The 7,571-nt window shown below is 39.8% G+C and overlaps 1 pseudogene; it reads left to right on the top strand.

The window, feature by feature from the left end:
- The first annotated feature begins 1,391 nt into the window (after window positions 1-1,391).
- Window positions 1,392-7,042, top strand: LOC107854218 (annotated as a pseudogene).
- The last annotated feature ends 529 nt before the right edge of the window (window positions 7,043-7,571 follow it).

A 7,571-nucleotide genomic window follows, 5' to 3' on the forward strand; every position in this document is an offset into this window, starting at 1 on the left:
GCTAGATCATGAATTAGTAACTGCTTCCAATTAAAAAAAAATCCCAATTGTGTCGAACTTTCTATTTTTGGAATAGTTATGGAATCTCCATGAATAGGATCAAACCTTATTCCATGGTATTTACATGAGATTTCTCTTTAAGACATCCCTCGAGAGGGCTTAGTTGGTCTGTGATTTATGTTTCATCTTTCGTTTCCTTTTCGTTTGTTTCGAGAAATCTATCGATCAATTCTGATTCTTTTTTTTCTCTTGATTCTTTTCCGATCGAGATGTATAGATCCTGTTCATGGACTAACGACAATGTTCAAAATATCTATTTTCCTCTGCCATTCTATGAGTCTCTTCCTTTTTACGTATGGCATCGTCACTCTCTTTGGCAGCATTTACTAATTCAAAACTCAATTTGAAAGCCATATTTTGACCCAGACGTTTTTGGGATGCCGCTAATAACTAATGAATGATAAGTGTTTTTCCTTGTGTGGATCCTATTTCAATGGAAACTTGATGAGTCGATCCACCAACACGTCTTGCTTTTACTGTTATATCGGGAGTTACTTCATGTATTCCTTGACGTAAAAGGGGTAGTGGATTTCTTTCTGTCCTTTTTAGAATACTTTTCACAGCTCGATAGAAAGATAAGCCAATGATTTTTTTTCGTGTTTCAGAATACGGTTAACCAAAACATGTTAACTAATCGATTACGATAAATTGGATCAGATTTTTTTCCTTTTTTCTATAGTACCTCGACGTGACATGAGCGGGAAAAGGGTTCAAGAATCCGTTTTCTTTTTATAAGGGCTAAAATCACTTATTTGGAATTTTTTACCCCCGACCTCTACAAGTGGTTTCCAATATTTGGAAAAGTTCTGTTAGGTTCTTAGTAGCAATCGGTGACCCTTTCTTCTTTTACTTCACATAGCTTTTCGTCTCCTTAATAGCTGGTAGTTCTCCAAAATGTATGAAAGGCTGGAGGACTTTGTACCATCCATTCTGGTGTGGTTGGATTCTGTTCAACAGCCCAAAAGACTTGGAGCACATCTTTTGTTCTTTTCACTGCTTGAAGTGATTGTCACGACCATGAAGAAATAAAAAATACCAACTACGGATATATAAAAGCCAAAACTACTAAGGGCATTCCATCCAGTGTAAGCATCTGGATAATTTGGAATGCGATGTGGCATACCCGAAAGCCCTAAGAAATGCATAGGAAAGAGGTCATATTAACCCTGAAAAAAGTGATTCAAAAATGGATTTGACCTAAAGTTTCAAGGTATGTCCGACCAAAGATTTTACCTACCCAATAGTGAAATCCTGCAAATAAAGAAAAAATAGCTCCCATAGAAAGTACATAATGGAAATGTGCAACCACATAATAAGTATCATATAGAGCAATGTCTAGCCCAGAATTTGCAAGAACTATTCCAGTGAGTCCTCCTATGGTGAATAAAAAGATGAACCCTACAACAAATAACATGGGTGTTTTGTATTGCATCGAACCCCTCCCACATGGTAGCGATCCAACTAAAGATTTTGATTCCAGTGGGGACAACTATGATCATGGTAGCTGCGGTGAAGTAGGCACGGGTATCAACGTCTAAGCCCATAGTAAACATATGATAAGCCTAAATAAGAAATCCAAGAACACCTATACTGATCATGGCATAAACTATGCCTAGATACCCAAAAACTGATTTTCTCAAAAAAGTTGAAATGATATAACTTATGATACCGGATCCAGGCAGAATGGGAATATACACCTCTGGATGACCGAAGAACCAAAAGAGACGCTGGTATAATATGGGGTCTCCCCCTCCAGCGGGATCAGAAAAGGTTATATTAAAGTTTTAATCGGTTAATAACATGGTAATTGCCCTTGCCAATACCGAAAGTGATAATAGAAGTAGGAATGTTGTCACTAGAACGGACCACACAAATAGAGGTGATCTATGCATAGTCATTCCAGGTCCACGTATGTTGAAGATAGTTGTTATAAAATTAATAAAACCTAAAATGGATGAAACACTAGATAGATGAAGACTAGAAATTGCTAAATCAACTGCTCCTCCAGAATAGCTGGTAATACCACTTAAGGGCGGATAGATCGTCCACCCAGTGCCGCTACCCACTTATACTAAGGCTGAGCTTAATAGAAGCAAGAGACTTGGAGGCAACAACCAGAATAAAATATTATTTAATCGTGGAAATGCCATGTCAGGCACACCTATCAGAATCAGAATAGGCCAATTACCAGATCCACCTATCATCACCAGCATAACCATAAAAAAGATCATTAAAAAAGCATGAGCCATTATTTAAACATTATAAAGTTGATGATTCCCACCAAGAATATGATCGCCGGGTCGTGCTAATTCCATACGAATCAGTACTGAGAAGTATGTGCCCATCACTCCAGCAATGGTACCAAAGATGAAATAAAGAGTCCCTATATCCTTGTGGTTAGTGAAGAACAGCCAACGGACCAAATTCGTCATAAAATTGAGATTATTTCATTTCGTTCCTTATCAGAGAGGGGCCCACGGGGCTTATTTATTAAAAATAGGGGAGTGAGGAGGGATTTTTTGGCAAAGCAAGACTGATTAGCTCACCTAAGGGTCGTAGCGGAAGAATTCCTCATCTGCTAGCTCTTTGCCCCCTCTTCTGTCAATGCTTTGTCCTTTGTATCTATGGACTTTGAATTTGGATAGATCTAGCGGGCCTTCTTGCGTGGAGTTGGGCTTGCTTACTGGTTTTGCTGAGGATGGGATTTCCTACCCGATGAGTCTGGCTAGGCTATTAGGTACCTTTGGTCTAGGCTTCCTCAGGCCTATCCAGAAGTCTGAAGTTCCATCTATAGAAGGTCTAATTCTAAGCTGAAGCTCTATTTATTGCCCTATTCCCTTTCTTAATCAAAGTCACTAAGGAGGGGCCGGGGTAGACTACAATTCATCTAAGCTTAGTCTTCTCTTCTGAGATGATTAGAGGCTGGGGAAAGGGCACTCGTCGAAGAAGGGTATGCCGTATGTAGGGGTGAATAAAGCTCCTTCTCTTATAGGAGAGGCTCTATTGAATGAAAAAGAAAGTCTTCAAGAAGTGAGAGAAGGAATCATAAAAGAAATAGCTTTCAACTAAAGACGCAGACGATGAGAAAAATTCTGCTTTAATAAAGTAGCTCGAGGGAACCTTAAGACAGGACATCGAGGCAAAGGTATGAAGGTATGGCAATACAGCCCAGTCTGGTCTGAGGTAGGGTGGGACTGTGAAAGCTGTAGCAAAGGGAAAAAACTTTCACCAGTTTCTTGAGTGAGAAGTGGATATTAGTGAAAAAAGGAAGTTGAGTTCAAGTTTGGAGCACATAGCATAAGCCAAGGATCCCGGGATGACTCTAAAAGCTAACAAGATGATTCTAGTTAAATCGGGAATTTCTCAGAGCAAGGAAAGATCTTTCAAAAATAGAATCAAGAGAAAGTGCTAGAAATGATGTAAGATCCGCTACAACTAGAAGTCAACTGACACCCTCTTAAATTGCCTGCCCGGCTTTCAGGTCACTTGTGAAGGGAACAAAGTTTAGGGCTCAAAGAAGTCCTCTCATCCTAAGGTGATGGTGGGATGCCTATCAAAATCAGAAAAGATGAAAAAGGCTATCTACGTCCGATTCAAAGTTTCTTGCATTTTTTGATGTAGTTGGCGACAAGAGCTTCTTATGAGCCTGAATGTCATCTTTACCTTAAAGATGCTTAATTTTGTTAAACAACACTATTAGACTTGATGCACTGAGAGTGATGAAAAAGGTTTTTTGGGGTATTATCAAGTGCGTATTGCCGAGGGTGAACATATTTCTTTTTTCTTGTGTTGGCTTTACAAGTTCCTGCTGTGCATCCCTGCCTGATCATTTTTTTCTGATTATCTCTTTTTAGCCAAACTACTAGCTTCTGGGAGGAGGTTTATAGACTCATTCAGGTTGAGGCAGACTCCCTAGTTTCTATACAGAAGCTGCATAATGGTTGGGCCAGAGGATCCATATTTCAATATTATCCTGAGAATCAGAGAGCTAATGAGAAGGGGTTGGAGGTATGAATTGAGACATATTTGGAGGGAAGGCAATGTGAATATGTATTGGCTAAGTAAATTATCGGTCCTATTCCTAGATTAACCATCCTACATGACCCCCTACTGCAATCAGACAGTGGAAAAAGAATGATAACTTAAGCGCGACGACACCTAGAGTTGTGAAGGTGAGTTAGAGTGTAAAGCCTTAATATGTTCCAAAAAAGGAAGTATACTTGTATTTTCCTCACGGATATTCTCCACAGGGGGAAAACTCAGTTTGCCACCTGAATCAGTCCCTTTATGAACTTAAACAACCGTCCCGAAATGGGTTTGCCAAATTAGCTTCTGTGGATGCTGGTTTTTTTCAATCCCAGGTAGTCCCTTTTTACTCGTCGATGTGGAAACTATTTTTTTTATTTTAGTATATATTGATTAAATTGTAATCATTGGTAATGATATTCAATTCATCATATCAAACCGTTGATTTGGAGATAGAGGTGATGTAGGAAGAGTATCAAGAGTGGTATATTCCAAGAGCCATCGAGATCTTTCTTATTCTATTCTCCGGCCAGATCTAGGTGTGAACCTGGAGCTTGTCATTGTGGAGAGGATATGGATATGCCAATTACTGCTCAGCGTATCTGATGTGTGCTTCAGAGTATTGGAATATTGATCAGAGGCGGGCGACGATAGAAGAAGGTAACAACCGGGTTAGGCACTCCAGCAGCTCTAGGAGTTCTCATTCTAGGTTTTCTTGATCTTCCATGAAGTTCGCCTGCTTTGAGAGAGGAGAGATAGCCATATGACGTATGACAATAGAGAAAAGTACTATATGCTTTATGTTTCCTATGCAGCTACTACAACTAATAAGCTATGCATGATGATATGTGATGCATGCTTTGACTTCTAAGGCTTGATAGGTCCTTTTGGTCGATTTCCAGTTGATTGCCTCAACCTATCGATTGAGTGAGTTGGGGAAGAAAGTCTTAGAAGGCTACGACTCTGTAAGTTTCACGTCTTATTTTTTTGCGTGTCTACTATTTATTTAGGTGCAAAGAGCCTAAGCGGTTCAAGCTATTATATTCTGCGTCTGCTTTCCATTTCCACCCATCGATGCAATAGAAGCTATTAATGACATATCTGGTGGTTCAGACATTTTCGCTGTTATAATTTGAGTTGACGGTCCTAGTTCTGTTAGAGTAAGAGCTCTTGCTGGAATAACTAGTGCTAGTTACTTGACTGTTGGAGGAGAAAGCACTGTGTGAAATGTTCACGTAGAAGCTCCTCTTTCATCTGCAGGTATAGACTTCTTTTGATTCTCATATCTTTGCCTATTTTTAGTTTAAGCTGCCGGAATGACCAGGGGCATTTGATCTGGTTATGCCTTTTGGACTCACCAATACTCCTGCCACGTTCTGCTCCCTCCACAATGAGCTATTCCACCCGTACTTAGACGACTGGTAGTATACTTTAATCATGGACTATAGCTATTCGTTAAACGACCACTTCCACTACCTTTAGACCGTTTTTAAGGTATTAAAGAAAAATCCTCTCTATGTTATGTAATGACAAATGCTCCTTTAAACAGATGGAGATCCTCGGAATAGGGCATTGGATGGGCATCAGAGCCATCGAGGAGTGGCAAGCACCCACCAAGGTAAGTGAGCTAAGATCATTTTAAGGACTCATTTTCTATTACCGAAGATTCATTGTAAGTTACTCGAAAAGAGTGAAATTGCTTGAGCTAAAGTGAAGAGGAAAATAGGTTCAGAGACGCTCTCGCTAACGCCCTTGACCCTACTATGGGATATTTAGCAATGGTGCTGTTTGAAGCTTTCCATCGATCAGTCGCTTCTTGAATGGCATAGTATCAGTCCTATCCCGATGCCTTTACCAATTTCTTACTAAGCAAAGGTAGGGCACGGGGTCGCTTTTCCTTTCTCTATCGTGCAACGAAGCGGGTTAACAAAGTCACGATCAAATAGGTTGAAATATCTCTGTCAAGAAGAGCGTGAAGCATAGTAACTTCCGGAATAAATAGCAAATTCTCATCAGGAAGGCCTTGTATGGACTAAAATAAGCAAACTCAGGCTCTAAAGCAAGGGGAAGAATTGCTCAGATACCCGTGAGTGAGGCTTATTTGGGTCGTGTTTTAAATGCCCTGTCTAAAACTATTGATGGTAGAGGTGAAATTTCAGCTTTTGAATTTTGATTAATTGAATCTGCTGCCCCGGGTATTATTTTGCGTCGTTCTGTATATGAGCCTCTTCAAACCAGGCTTATTGCTATTGATTTGATGATCCGTATAGGATGTGGTCAGTGAGAATTCATTATTGGGGACAGACAAACCGAAAAAACAACAGTAGCCACAGACACCATTCTCAATCAACAAGGTCAAAATGGTTTATGTGTTTGTGTAGCTATTAGGCAAAAAGCGTCTTCTGTGGCCCATGTAGTAACGACTTTATAGGAAAGGGGAGTGATGGAATACACTATTGTGGTAGCCAAAACGGTGGATTCCCCTAATACATTACAATACCTTGCTCCTTATATAGGAGCAGCTCTGGCTGAATATTTTCTGTATCGTGAACGACACACTTTAATCATTTATGATGATCTCTCCAAACAAGCGCAAGCTTATCGCCAAATGTCTCTTCTATTACGAAGACCGCCCGGTCATGAATCTTATCTAGGAGATGTTTTCTATTTGTATTCACGACTTTTGGAAAGAGCTGCTAAATTTAGTTTGAGTTTAGGTGAAGGAAGTATGACCGCCTTACCAATAGTTGAAACTCAATCGGGAGATGTTTTGACTTATATTCCTACTAATGTAATTTCCATTACTGATGGACAAATCTTCTTATTTGCTGACCTATTCAATTTTAGAATCAGACCTGCTATTAATGTGGGTATCTCCCTTTCCAGAGTGGGGTCCGTAGCTCAAATAAAAGCCATGAAACAAGTAGCTGGTAAATGAAAATTCGAACTAGCATAATTCGCAGAATTTGAAGCCTTTGCTTGGGGTTTATGGCATCCCTAGCTGTACTGATCTATCTGGCAGTTCACTATGCGCTAAATGATTCTTTGCTATTTCCTCTTTCTCCTCCCTATTATTTGATTAATGCATCCTGAAAAGAGTTCCCTGTAAGAGGGATAGTCATAAAAAGATTAGGATTAGCGGTTCTAGAATGGGGATTCTGTAGGGCCTTGGTAGCCTATAAGGGGTTCATACCACAGGTATAAATATATTCCACTCTTTTTTTTCTTCTGGGTCACCAATTTTCATTCCCTTCCTTTAAAGGAATTGGTTGTCTTCCTCTCTTTTGCGAGTGTGTAGCTCTTCGAAATTGGTGACCTCTACTTTCGAGAGATTGTTAGGCTCCATGGCATTCCTGGAACAAACTATCACTTTTGATCGGGATTCCAAGTTCATGAGTCACTTTTTTTGCTATTTGCCTACTCTTTTGCTTATATAATACTTATATTAGGTTGGTTATTCCTTGCCTTCTAACGGATCCGATGCT

This window comes from Capsicum annuum, chromosome 7 (assembly GCF_002878395.1).
Source record: "Capsicum annuum cultivar UCD-10X-F1 chromosome 7, UCD10Xv1.1, whole genome shotgun sequence".
NCBI classification, from domain to species: Eukaryota; Viridiplantae; Streptophyta; class Magnoliopsida; order Solanales; family Solanaceae; genus Capsicum; species Capsicum annuum.